General features: G+C 37.5%; 1 protein-coding gene across 13 annotated transcripts in view; it reads left to right on the top strand.

Annotated features, from left to right (window-relative positions):
* Positions 1-12,537, top strand: part of ITSN2 (intersectin 2) — a 128,536-nt gene that overhangs the window by 13,041 nt on the left and 102,958 nt on the right. The gene's annotated exons all lie outside the window — the stretch shown is intronic.

The following is a 12,537-nucleotide window of genomic DNA, read 5'->3' as shown; positions in this document are numbered from 1 at the left end:
AACTAATAATTTACTTTTTGTCAATTATGGATTTGCCTCTTCTGGACATTTTATGTAAATGGGAACATAAAATTTGTGTGGTCTTTTGTGCTTGGTTTATTTTACAACTATAATGTTTTTCCATATTTGTTATAGCATACATGAATAATTCTTTTTATAGCATATATGAATAATTATAACATGAATAATTCACTCCTTTTTATGGCTATTCTGTTGTATGGATATATCACATTTGGTTTATCTAGTCATCAGGAGATAGACATTTGGATTGTTTCCACCTTTTGGATATTATGAATAATACTGCTGTGAGCATCTGTATACACATTTTTGTGTGGACATAGGTTTAGGTTTTCATTTCTCTTGGGTTCATACCTAGGGGTGAAATTGGTGATACATGGTAACCTATGCTTAGCATTTTGAGAAACTGCCAAATTGTTTTCCAAAGCACTGAATCATTTTACATTCCTACCAGCAATATATGAGGGATCCAATTTAGGAGATTAGATTTTATACTACTAATGAGCTATTACATAGAATCGCAGTGGAAAAATGGCTGAAATTTTTGGATTAGATTGCTGCTTCTCCAGTATGGTTCAGGGCACATGCTAGGTCAGAAGGCTTTTCCTGATGAGTGACACTAAAATGCAAGTTATTTTCTTATTTCTTAAGGGCTACTATTTCATGTTCATAGTCTTTGATTTTTGTGAGCCCATTTTGCTCTTTTGCAACTGTTGCATGTATAATTCTTCATCATGGAGTTATTTTTCTTTTGGAAAATGGAAGCAGGTACTTAGGTTGGGTCTCTTGTGCCACTTAGGTGGGCCATGGTTAGAATAGTTTGAAAATAATGGAATACATAATGGAAGGATTATTTCCCACTCTAAAATTGTAAATTTGAATACATTTTTAAAAGTGGGACTTAGTGTATTTATAATTAAGAGCCTTAGCTATGGTACACCTGGGTACCTCAGTTGGTTAAGCGTCTGCCTTCAGCTCTGGTCAGGATCCCAGGGTCCTCAGTTCAACCCCCCACATTGGGCTCTCTGCTTAGCTGGGAGTCTGCTTCTCTCTCTCCCTCTGCCTGCCACTCTGCCTTCTTGTGCTCACTTGCTCTCTCTCTCTCTCTCTCTGTCAAGTAAATAAATAAAATCTTTAAAAAAAAAATAAAGACTTAGCTGTGGAATACATGAATCCTCTGTATTGGCTTTAGAGGTCTAAAACCTTAGGAATTGTATGCCACATTTTGTGCATTTGTGTTTTTTCCAGAAAGAGCAACTATAAGTTTGCCAGATTTTTAAGTCCATGGCTCCTCAAAATGAAAAAACTCAGATTGGTGAAGAGAATTTGTAAATTTATGTTTTCGAAGTATTTGGGGGAAGCAAGACCTTGTTTGGGTTAGGTATTAATGTTCAGAGATATTTTCTGGACACACTGTTGGTTTTGGTGGAAATAATTCCATAATAAGGTATCTCTGTCTTGCTTTGTGTTAGTTTTTCTCCCTCTCAGAGCTTGGAGTTTGCTTTTAAAATCCTCATTCCAGGGACACCCAGGTGGCTCAGCGGTTAAGCACCTGCCTTTGGCTTTGGGCATGATCCTGGAGTCCTGGGATCAGGTTCCACATCGGGCTCCTTGCATGGAGCTTGCTTCTCCCTCTGCCTGTGTCTCTGTCTCTCTTTCTGTGTGTCTCATGAGTAAATAAATAAAATCTTTAAAAAATAAAATAAAATCCTCATTCCACATTTGTTATTTTATATTTGCTTCCTCAGTGGATTGGGATGTTCTATTTAAGAGCATTCTTTTTGCTGCAGTGATAGTATATTTTCCAGTAATTGAAACATACTGATATTTTTAAAAACCCACCTTAAATTGGACTGATAGAATAGGAAAATAGATGGATGCTTTTGTACCCATCGGCTACTGGTTTCATTTTCTTTACTCTCTTGTTCTGTTTGTATTGGGTTAAGGTTGGAAACTACCTGTTGCAGATGGACTTTCTGTGTGTGGTGTTGGTTTCAGATGCCAGTCTCTTTAGGCCTCTGTAGTAGGATGTGTGTGGAAGAGTGTACTTTTTTCTCTGTAACGCTAGCACTAGATGTAGCATGGTAGGGTTTGAGAGGAGATTGATAATTTTAGTTAAATGTTTCTGTAAAACAGATTTGTTACTTAATATTGTTTATAATAGACTAAAATATAGACAAAGGCAAGGCTCTGGTTATATTTGCTATTGTGTTAAAATTAAGAGTGTGTAGTAGAATACAAAAATATATATGGTCTTGGTCCCTAGTTCCTGTCCTCCTAAAATTTTTGGAATTTCCTGAGTGGTAGAAGTGTCTTTTATTCATAGTAAGCCCTTTCCCATTATACCTGAGGTATGCTAATGAGGTGGCTTAGAGTGTTACCCCTATATAGCCTGAGGATTAGGATACCTTTCACCCCACCTGCCAACCTTCAGGAAGAGGAGATGGGCACTGGAGATTGAGCTCTATAAAAGCTCTAGAACATTGATATTCAGAGAGCATCCAGATTGGTGAATGCATTGAGGTGCTGGGAGGATGATATGCCTGGAGAGGGCATGGAAGCTCCATGCCCTGTCCCCCATACCTTGCCCAGTGTGTCTCTTCCATTTGGCTGTTCCTGAATTGTATCCTTTATATTAAAACAGTAAATGTAAGTAATTTTTTTTCCTAAGTTCTGAGAGCTTTCCTAGCAAATTATCAACCCAAGGAGGGGATCATGGGAATCCCTGATTTGTAGCTGGCTGGTCAGAAGATGGCCCAGGACTAGTGACCAGTGCCTGAAATAGAGGCAGTCTCATGGGACTAAGGCCTAACCTGTGGGGACCACTTAACTCTAGATAGGTAGTGTCAGAATTGAATTGTTGGACATCCAATTGATGTCCAGAGAAAAACCCCCATAGAAGGCATTGCTCATTTTTTAAGACAAATAAATTTACCAATAGACTTCTCTTCTTTGAATTACTAAAGTCATAATATTTGTCTGTTTTTATTTTGATTTTTTTCTGTTTTATAGATCTAGTAACATTTATTTTTTTTTACATATTTTTAAATTTAAATTAAGTTAGTTAACATATAATGTATTATTAGTTGAGAGGTAGAGGTCAGGAATTCATCAGTCTTATATAACACCTAGTGCTCATTGTATCATGTGCCCTCCTTAATGCCCATCACCTAGTTACCCCATCCCCCCACCCCCTACCCCTGCCCCTCGATTAACCCTCAGTTTGTTTCCTGTAATTAAGTCTCTTATGGTTTGTCTCACTCTCTGATTTTATCGTTTTATTTTTTCTTCTCTTCCCCAATGATCCTGTTTTGTTTCTTAAATTCCACATGGATGAGACCAGATGATAATTGTCTTTCTCTGATTGACTTATTTCACTTAGCATAATACCCTCTAGTTCTATCCACGTCATTGCAAATGGCAAATTTTATTTTTTTAATAGCTGAGTAGTAGTCCAAATTTGTCTGTTTTTAGTTACTTCACATTTTGGTATATGTGTTTTATAGAGATTTTTAAAAAATAACAAAATTTGGAAAATAAAAAATTCTTCCAACTTAAGTCAACTACTTTTACATACTAATGCTTTTTTTTTAAAAAAGTATTTATTTATTTTAGAGAACATGAGCATGAGCAGGAGGGGGAGAGGGAGAAGATCCTTTCCCTTAAGAGGTTTTCTTCTAATCCTTGACATGTGCATATATAATTTTTTTTAAAGATTTTATTTATTCATGAGAGAGAGAGAGACAGGCAGAGACAGAGGGAGAAGCAGGCTCCATGCAGGGAGCCTGACGTGGGACTCATGGGACCTGAGGCCTGACGTGGGTCTCCAGGATCATGCCCTGGGCCAAAGTCAGCGCTAAACCACTGAGCCACCCGGGCTGCCCACATATATAATTTTGAATATTGGCATCCATATTCTAGAATTGTGTATTTTTTTAAAATTTACTTTATACCACAAACATTACCTATCTACTACAGCCTGGAAATTATGATTTGTAATACACATGTAGTATTCTGAAATTTATTTTCTTGATTCTTTCTCTATTGAATGAATTAATCTAATTTGTGTACTCAGTAGTCAGAAAAAATTGACAAATTTTCATATGAAAATAAGGTGATATAGTAAAAGATGCCTTCAAATTGAAAGGCAATAAGCTGGATGAAAAGCATTTATGACACATGTTAAGAGTTTGGGAGAGTGAGGGAAAGAAGTGTGAAATGGTCATGGAGGGGCCAGGAGAAGGGGAGCAGATGGGCTAGGGAAACATGGACTTGTCAGGCTGGCAGGAGTTAGTGTTCAGGAGTTTAAAATGATGTCTGTCAGTCAACACCTTCATTCATGTGCCCATGGAATAGCAGTAGGGTTTTACCAGATGCATAGTATACAAGAAGAGGGGAGAGTGAACTTGAGGGTGTATACAATTACTTATTTACGATAGTGGACTGCGATACTTAATTTGGGTAAGGAGGGATATTAGGACCTAAGGAAGAGGATGTTAGGACATAAGGAAAAATAAGGGACAGTGACAAATTGCAACGACCATTATTTTGTAGGTCCTGGCAGAGTTCGAGAATTGCTGGAGTCTGGGAACTAGAAAGAGTGGGCTGTTGAATGAGACTCTGGTGAAGGGAGGCTTGAAGTGGGTTACGGAGGAGTACAGTCATCATGATAACAAGGCCTAGGGTGGGACCTGGAAGTGCCTGGCTAAGATAAGATGGAGGATAAGACATTTGGAATATATCAGGGTTCAGACTTGGAGGCCAGGATGTGAGCAGGTTCGTTTGTGTGGATATTGACTTCACCAAGAAGTATGGGAATAATGGTGGAAAGGGGATGGTGAGGTAGGTGTGAAAGCAGTTGAGGAACTGCCATGTTGATTCTAGGGAACAACTGAGGAAGAGCCAGTGGTCAAGTCAGATACACTAGGTGTCTTTTTCAACTTTTATTTATGAAGAACGTCAAACATATGAAAAGTGAAAGCAATCACTTATTTTCTATTTACCTTCATTTACCCATCTACTTTTTAATTTAACGTGTTTGTATTTTTGCAGGAGCTTTAATTCTTTTTGGAAAAAGGCAGGCTAAATAAGTCCATTTCCAGATTCCTTTCCAGAAAAGTTATTGTGCTGATTTACATTTTTATCAGCTAGGTATCAATATAATACTTATTTTTACACTATTGTTCTAGTTCCTTGCATTGTTAAGCTCTTCGACATTTCATGTGAATAAACCACCACCTATTTTCCCAGAACACGCTCTTCACTCTGTTTTTGCACATATTACCTTGGCCTAGAATGTTTTTTTCCCCACACTCAGCCATGTAACAAATGTATTTGTAAGGCGTAGCTAGGTGACCACGAGCTGAAATGCGCATACCTGGTTGATTCATGGGAACACTTGCATGCTACCTTCTCTTGTTACTTGAGAAATTTGTGCTTAGGTACCTGGGGACCCAAGAGATTGAAGTTTGTTTTCAGCCCTGCCCTTTGGACTCTCTGGGCCCAAAGAAAAGAGAGAAAAAAAAGAGTTGCAAAGAAAAGCTGTACTTACTTAACTCCTTTTCCCTCTGCTTCCAAACTTAAATATGTCTTTACTCATCCTTAACTATCTTTTTTGTCCTATATTCTCAGAGCCAGAAATATGTGCCCCATGTTCTAGCTTTATACTCTAGAGCTGTCTACTTTCTCTGGACTCTAGCTTTCATTATTAGGTAACCGTTTTTCCTTCTCCTTTTGGAAATTAAATCTCTTCCTCTTTCTCTAAAAATAGTTTTGTTCTCCCATCTAAAAGGAAAGTCTTATAACCTTGCCTCTTTCCTAAAGCCTCTTATCTCTCCTCCCACCCTTTTTCTGTCTTTTAATAACATACTTCTTGAGTCACCTACACTTCACTCCCAATTACTGCTTGGTCTACTTTATTTTGACTTTTACAGCCAGTTCCTGTACAGATTGCCAAAACTAATGGCTTAGTCTTGACTTCTGTGATATTTGATAATTATGACCATCATCTCCTTGAAATGCTTTTCTTTAACCTGTATTCTGATTTTTCCTTTTTTTCAACCTCTGTTCTGATTGTTCTTCTCCTGTTTCCTGTGCATGCTTTTTGTGGAATGTCATTCCCTGGTAACTACCAAATTTGGATCTGCAGCTTGGACAGAATCCTTACCATCTCATAACGTTTCCACCTGGATGTCTTTATAGGTGCATCAGATTAGGTAACCTGAAAAGTGAACATTTTGTATCCTCCAAATCTAGTATCCAAATTTCTACTTTCTTAGAGCTTCTGTCTTGGTTAATATTACAATTCTACAGTCACCCAAGATAGAAACTTATCTTAATGCTCTTCTTATATCAGCAGCATTTAGCTAATCAGAAAATGCTGTCCGTTCTAGCTCAGAAATGTCTCTTCTCTATTGTCCAAGTTCAGATCTTACCATCTGGATTATACCACTTACTCATAACTGGTGTCCCTATCTCAAGATACTCAAATCCGGTTCAGTTCCTATATTGTTTGTCAGAATTCTCTTCCTCTGCCCTTAAAAGATGAGGTTCTTCTTTCTTATATATGCTGTTCCTATATTGTTTGTCAGAATTCTCTTCCTCTGCCCTTAAAAGATGAGGTTCTTCTTTCTTATATATGCTTTCCCTAGATAAAGCCACTCACTGATATGATGACAGCTATTTCCAGTCCCTAGTGACTACCAAATCTGGGTGTCTATCTTGAATAAATACTGGCTCTCCATGTCATGCACAGGGAAATGCAAATCATTAGCATGACATACTTTGTTCCTTAAATTGTGTGATCTTGGCAAGTTACTTAATCTCTTTGGCTTCTCTTTAGTTTCTAAAATGAAGGGGATGGAATTCAGTATGCTATTTAACTCTCTTTTAAAAAATCATCACATAAAATATTATAGAGAAGCCTCAGTATGTAAAATACAAAAGCAGAGCTACTTTCATTGAAATTGATATCTTCTCCCAACCCCTCCATTCCTCTTCCCTACCCAACCTCTCTTGTATCTCTTTGAGATTTCTAGAACAGCAGGGAGCAAAATTTAAAACTATTGGGTTTCTTAAGGTCTCTTTTCACACTTAAGATTAAGTGAGCTCTTTGAAATCACATGGCTCTCAAATCACACCATCTTTGAATAGGAAAGGCTCTACTATGATACTGGCTGTATACTTTCCTTTTAACCAGTCCTTCCCTCAGATTCAGGTACTTTTCCTTTCTCTGTATCGGTGCCTATCCACACACCTATACAGCGTCTCTCACTCTGAGGATGCATGGAACCCATTTACTTTGCCACTGACCTCATGTTAGATCGTTCTCTTTTTTAAAGATTTCATGTATTCATGAGAGAGAGACAGAGAGTGAGAGAGACAGGCAGAGGGAGAAGCAGGCCCCATGCAGGGAGACTGACTTGGGACCTGATCCCGGGTCTCCAGGATCAGGCCCTGGGCTGAAGGCATTGCTAAACCACTGAGCCATCCAGGCTGCTCATAGATCGTTCTTACACAAATGTTACCTCTTTTGTGATATGTGCCTTAGTTTAACTTACCTCCCATATAGTGGTAGTTCTGTCCTCTGGGTTCTCATAACATTCTCCAAAGTCTTTTATTATAGTGATTATTCATGTTTGATAAATAAGCAAATGGATGAATAAAAGAAGGGATGGATAGGTAGGGAAGAGGTATAGAGAATATATGTACTCTGTAAATTTCATCTTCTTGGAGAAACTGTAAAGAAGTAGGTAATTTTGCTTTGGTCATTTTCTCATGCGACTGACCTTGGTCTCCTTAGGAATCAGTTGAGGAAGGAACATTTTCTCCAACTAATCAGTAAGTTTGGAGAGTTGGCTTTGTGTACATAGCACATGAAGTGGAGGAGGTACTGGAGAAAGTTTTATAAGATATGCCCTCAGGAACTTGGTTATCTTGCTTTTGAATGTCAGACCTTCAGTCAAATTTATTTAACAATGTTTAATGAACATGATGCAAAGTATAACTGAAAAACCCAAGTCTTTCTATCCCAATATAAAAGCTTCAGAATTCAACAGGCAATATACTTTCTCTAAAAATATACTTAAAAAGTAACAAGTTATGGAAGGGCCACTTGCAAAGGATAGTTGGTCTATAATCCTTAGCTCCTGATGCCTGCAGGGTTTTGAGGAAGTCGTTTGGAGTTTCTTTTCTGTATATTCAGTTCCATAGTGCCTCACTCCATGCTTCCTTTGCTTCATTTTTGTTTATCTTACCCAACTATTCATTTATTCATCTATCCAGCAAATGATACAGTATAATAAATGAAGTTACTATGGGATGAACAAGTGTCGTGGACAACGTAGGTCACCATGATTAACTGAGAGGAGAGGACACAAGTCTTTCAGATAAGAGGTCCATTGAGTTGGGAGTTGAAGAATGAGAAGAATGTGATAAATGTGACAAAGCAATTATAAGCATTTCTGCACGTAATTACAGACCATCAAAATATATGAAGTAAAAACTGACAGAATTAGGGACGCCTGGGTGGGCTCAGTGGTTGAGAGTCTGCCTTTTGCTCAGGGCATGATCCCGGAGTTCTGGGATCGAGTCCCACATCGGGCTCCCTGCATGGAGCCTGCTTCTCCTTCTGCCAGTGTCTCTGCCTCTCTCTTTGTGTCTCTCATAAATAAATACATACATACATACAGGTTTGGGATTTGCATCCTGGCTTCGTCACTCAGTATTGGCAAGTAATTTAGCCTTTCTGTTTCTTCATCTGTGAAGTGAGTACAGTATCATCTGCCTTGCAGGGATATTGTGAATGTTATTAGCACTATCTAGGTGTCTAGCAGTATCTGGCACCCGGAAGCCTATTCTACAAGTTCCTCTGTTTCTTTGAAGCTCCTTGTATATAACCTGGAACATATTAGATTCTCAGTACTAAGCATGACACATAGTAGATGATTAATAGAAGTGAATTGCATTAATAGTAAGCACATAATAAATTGTAGCTAGTATGATTATATAAAGTAAAGCAGTTGATTTTTTTAAGTATAAAGTGTCTTGAATTTTTCAAAATTTCTATTTCTTTGTACAAGTACTGTTCTGCAAGTAGAGTAGTAGAATTATTAAGCATGAGGTAATTATTTGACAACAGGTTAGAGAGAATTAATATAAATGTAGCAGATATAAAATAGTATGCTTTAAAAGCTTACTGGTTTCAACAAATTGGGCTACCATAGTCAGATGTTACATGTTACATCCATGTAATAATATGGTACCCGCATGCATGGCTGGCTAAATCCATGTATCAGGTGAAGAAAGTAATTCTAGTACCTTCAGCTTCCCTGAAGGGATTTGCCCTCCCTTCTCATATTATTTGATTCATTCTTTGGTTTTATCACAGAATTATACCTGTGATTACTGAGCATCTATTATGTAGCATTCTGCTGTATTATTCATAAAATATATAATGACTAAGCAGAAATCCTAGATAGATAATCTTTAAGTTTTAGATCTAGATCTAACTGATTAAGGCTTTGAGACTCTGGGATCCTATTCTTTGTCTTTTGGAAGTGCATGCTTTCTCTTCAAACTGTCTTTGGTAATTCACATGCTTCTGTGTACTTACACAATGTGTTGCATGTAATACTTTTGAAGGATTTTTCTCTTAACAGTTTGAAACTCAGTCTTAAGAGACCTAATAAAATAGGTCTTTGCTACTGCATATCCCTAGGTGAACAGTTTCTTTGCAGGCACGTGAGTTATTTTGATTTAACATTACTGATGACAATTTAAAATTGGAGAAGTAAAAGTTACACTTTCTTGGAGAATTTCTGTATTGAGGAAGTATCAGTCATAATTTATGAGACTTCTTCTATGTTCACTTTTTCTTAAAATGGTGACACTGCAGTTCACCCAGTCTCACAAATTCTGGGAGTCATTGCTTTGATTCCTTTTACTTCATAATCCTTCATATCTAAAGAGTTCATGAGTTCTACCTGTTTTAAACCCTTAGTTATTTTTCCAGCTCATCCCATCTGCTCTGTTCCAACTGCGTTATTTTAGTTCAGGTGCCAGTTACTGTTCTCATCTCTTCTCTAACTGATCTCCCTGGGGCAGCTGTGGCTCTTTCTTCACCGTTGATTGTCTTGAGTGAAATCTATGTCCCTCTCCTTAAAGTCTTTTAACACTCGTTGTGAACTACAAGTTCAAATCCAATGTTCTTAACATTACAATTCTTACCCTTTGTGCTCTTAACTACCCTACCATAGTTTAGATATCATTTTTCTGTGTAGTACACAGCTCCAATACCTGAACTTTATATTATCTTTTGAGAAAGGAGTGAAGAAAAAACCAACTCATACATAGGTGAAATTTACTCTTACCTAGGAGGAGTATTAGCAAGTAAAGTCTAAGTGTGGTAACAGGTTTAAAGCTCCATTGCAGGGGATCCCTGGGTGGCGCAGCGGTTTGGCGCCTGCCTTTGGCCCAGGGCGCGATCCTGGAGACCCGGGATCGAATCCCACGTCGGGCTCCCGGTGCATGGAGCCTGCTTCTCCCTCTGCCTGTGTCTCTGCCTCTCTCTCTCTCTGTCTGTGTGTGTGACTATCATAAATAAAGAAAAAAAAATTATTAAAGCTCCATTGCAATAAAGCTTTTTTTTTTTTTAATTCTATAGTTAACACAGTGTTATATTAGTTTCAGGTGTACCACAAAGTGATTCACCATAATAATTATACTCTTAATCCCTTTCACCTAGTTTACCCATTCCCCACCACCATCTCCACTCTGGTAGCCATCAGTTCTCATAGTTAAGTGTCTGTTTTTCTGGTTTGTCTTTTTTCTTTGTTTTGTTTCTTAAATTCCACAAATGAATAAAATCATATACTGTTTGTCTTTCTCTGACTTATTCACTTAGCATTATACCCTCTAGATCCATCCATGTTGTTGCAAATGGCAAGATTTCATTCTTTTTTTTTTTTTTATGGCTGAGTAATAGACCCTTCTATATGTATACCACATTTTCTTTATCCATTATCTGCCAGTGGACATTTGGGGTACTTTCATAACTTGGCTATTGTAAATAATACAGCAATAAACATAAGTGTGCATCTATCTTTTCAAATTAGTGTTTTCACATTCTTTGGGTAAATACCCAGTGGTGGAATTAATGGATCATATGGTAATTCTATTTTTTTTTTCGGTAATTCTATTTTTAATTTTTTGAGGAACCTGCATACTGTTTTCCACAGTGGCTATACCGGTTCTTATTCTTACCAGTAGTGCACGAGAGTTCCTTTTTTTTTTTTTTTTTTACACATCCTCTACAACACTTGTTTCTTGTGTTTTTGATTTTAGCCATTCTGGCAGGTGTGAGTGATATCTCATTGTGATTTTGATTTGCATTTCCCTGATGATTAGTGATATTGAGCGTCTTTTCATGAGTCTGTTGACATCTGCATGTCTTTTTTTTTTTTTAATTATTTTTTTTTATTTTTCTTTTATTTATGATAGGCACACAGTGAGAGAGAGAGAGGCAGAGACACAGGCAGAGGGAGAAGCAGGCTCCATGCACCGGGAGCCCGATGTGGGATTCGATCCCAGGTCTCCAGGATCGCGCCCTAGGCCAAAGGCAGGCGCCAAACCGCTGCGCCACCCAGGGATCCCCTGCATGTCTTTTTTAAAGAAATTTCTTTCTGTCTTTTTAAAATGGATTATTTGTTTTTGGGTTGTTGAGTTTTATATGTTCTTTATATATTTTGGATACTAACCCTTAATCAGGTCATTCGTAAATATCTTCTCCCATTCAGTAGATTGTCTTTTAGTTTGCTAATGGTTTTCTTTGCTGTGCATAAACTGCACTAAAGCTTATTAATAACATTGAAAGAAAGAGTATACACTTTAAGAGGAAGGATGGTATATAGTAGTAGCATACAGAAAAGTTGGGAGTCAGAAGAGTAAAGTTGGCAGTGTCACTCAAAGCATTATTGGAGGTTTAACAAACCATCCCTATTGTGCAGCACTCTGCTTATTTTTGTTTGTAGATAAATGTATCTGTCAATGCCTGATACCATTAAGCATTCTAATCACTGGTAACTCCCTACCCTCACTACACAATGATCTGGTTGAAATTTAGTAGATGTTATAGTTTGCCTTATAAAGAAGAAAAGCTACTATTCATTTTCTTGGCTGTTAAATTTCTCTTTGTATATCAATAAATTGGATGTATATACCAGTCTTTTGTTGGTGTGACTAATTTTTGATGGTTTTACTGATACAGTTGTATTTCTCTTTGAGCACACTAAATTCACTAAGATCCAGTGCCTTATAGCACTTCTTGGCAACTGGTTAGCCAGCTCCTCTGGTGCCACTTTCCACCACGATATGGAACTCTTCTTTATGCCTTCTTTGTTCAAATGGCTTGTGCAAACGTTTTTCCTTGGGCTTCTAAAAATGTTAATATTTAAATGATTTGTGTAAATAGATGAACTACTGAATGGTCTTTTTCTCTTGTTTCTCTTGTGCAAGTGTTTC

This window comes from Canis lupus, chromosome 17, assembly GCF_003254725.2.
Source record: "Canis lupus dingo isolate Sandy chromosome 17, ASM325472v2, whole genome shotgun sequence".
NCBI lineage: Eukaryota > Metazoa > Chordata > Mammalia > Carnivora > Canidae > Canis > Canis lupus.
The sequence above is the reverse complement of the archived record's forward strand: the minus strand, read 5'-3'. Positions and strand labels throughout refer to the sequence as shown.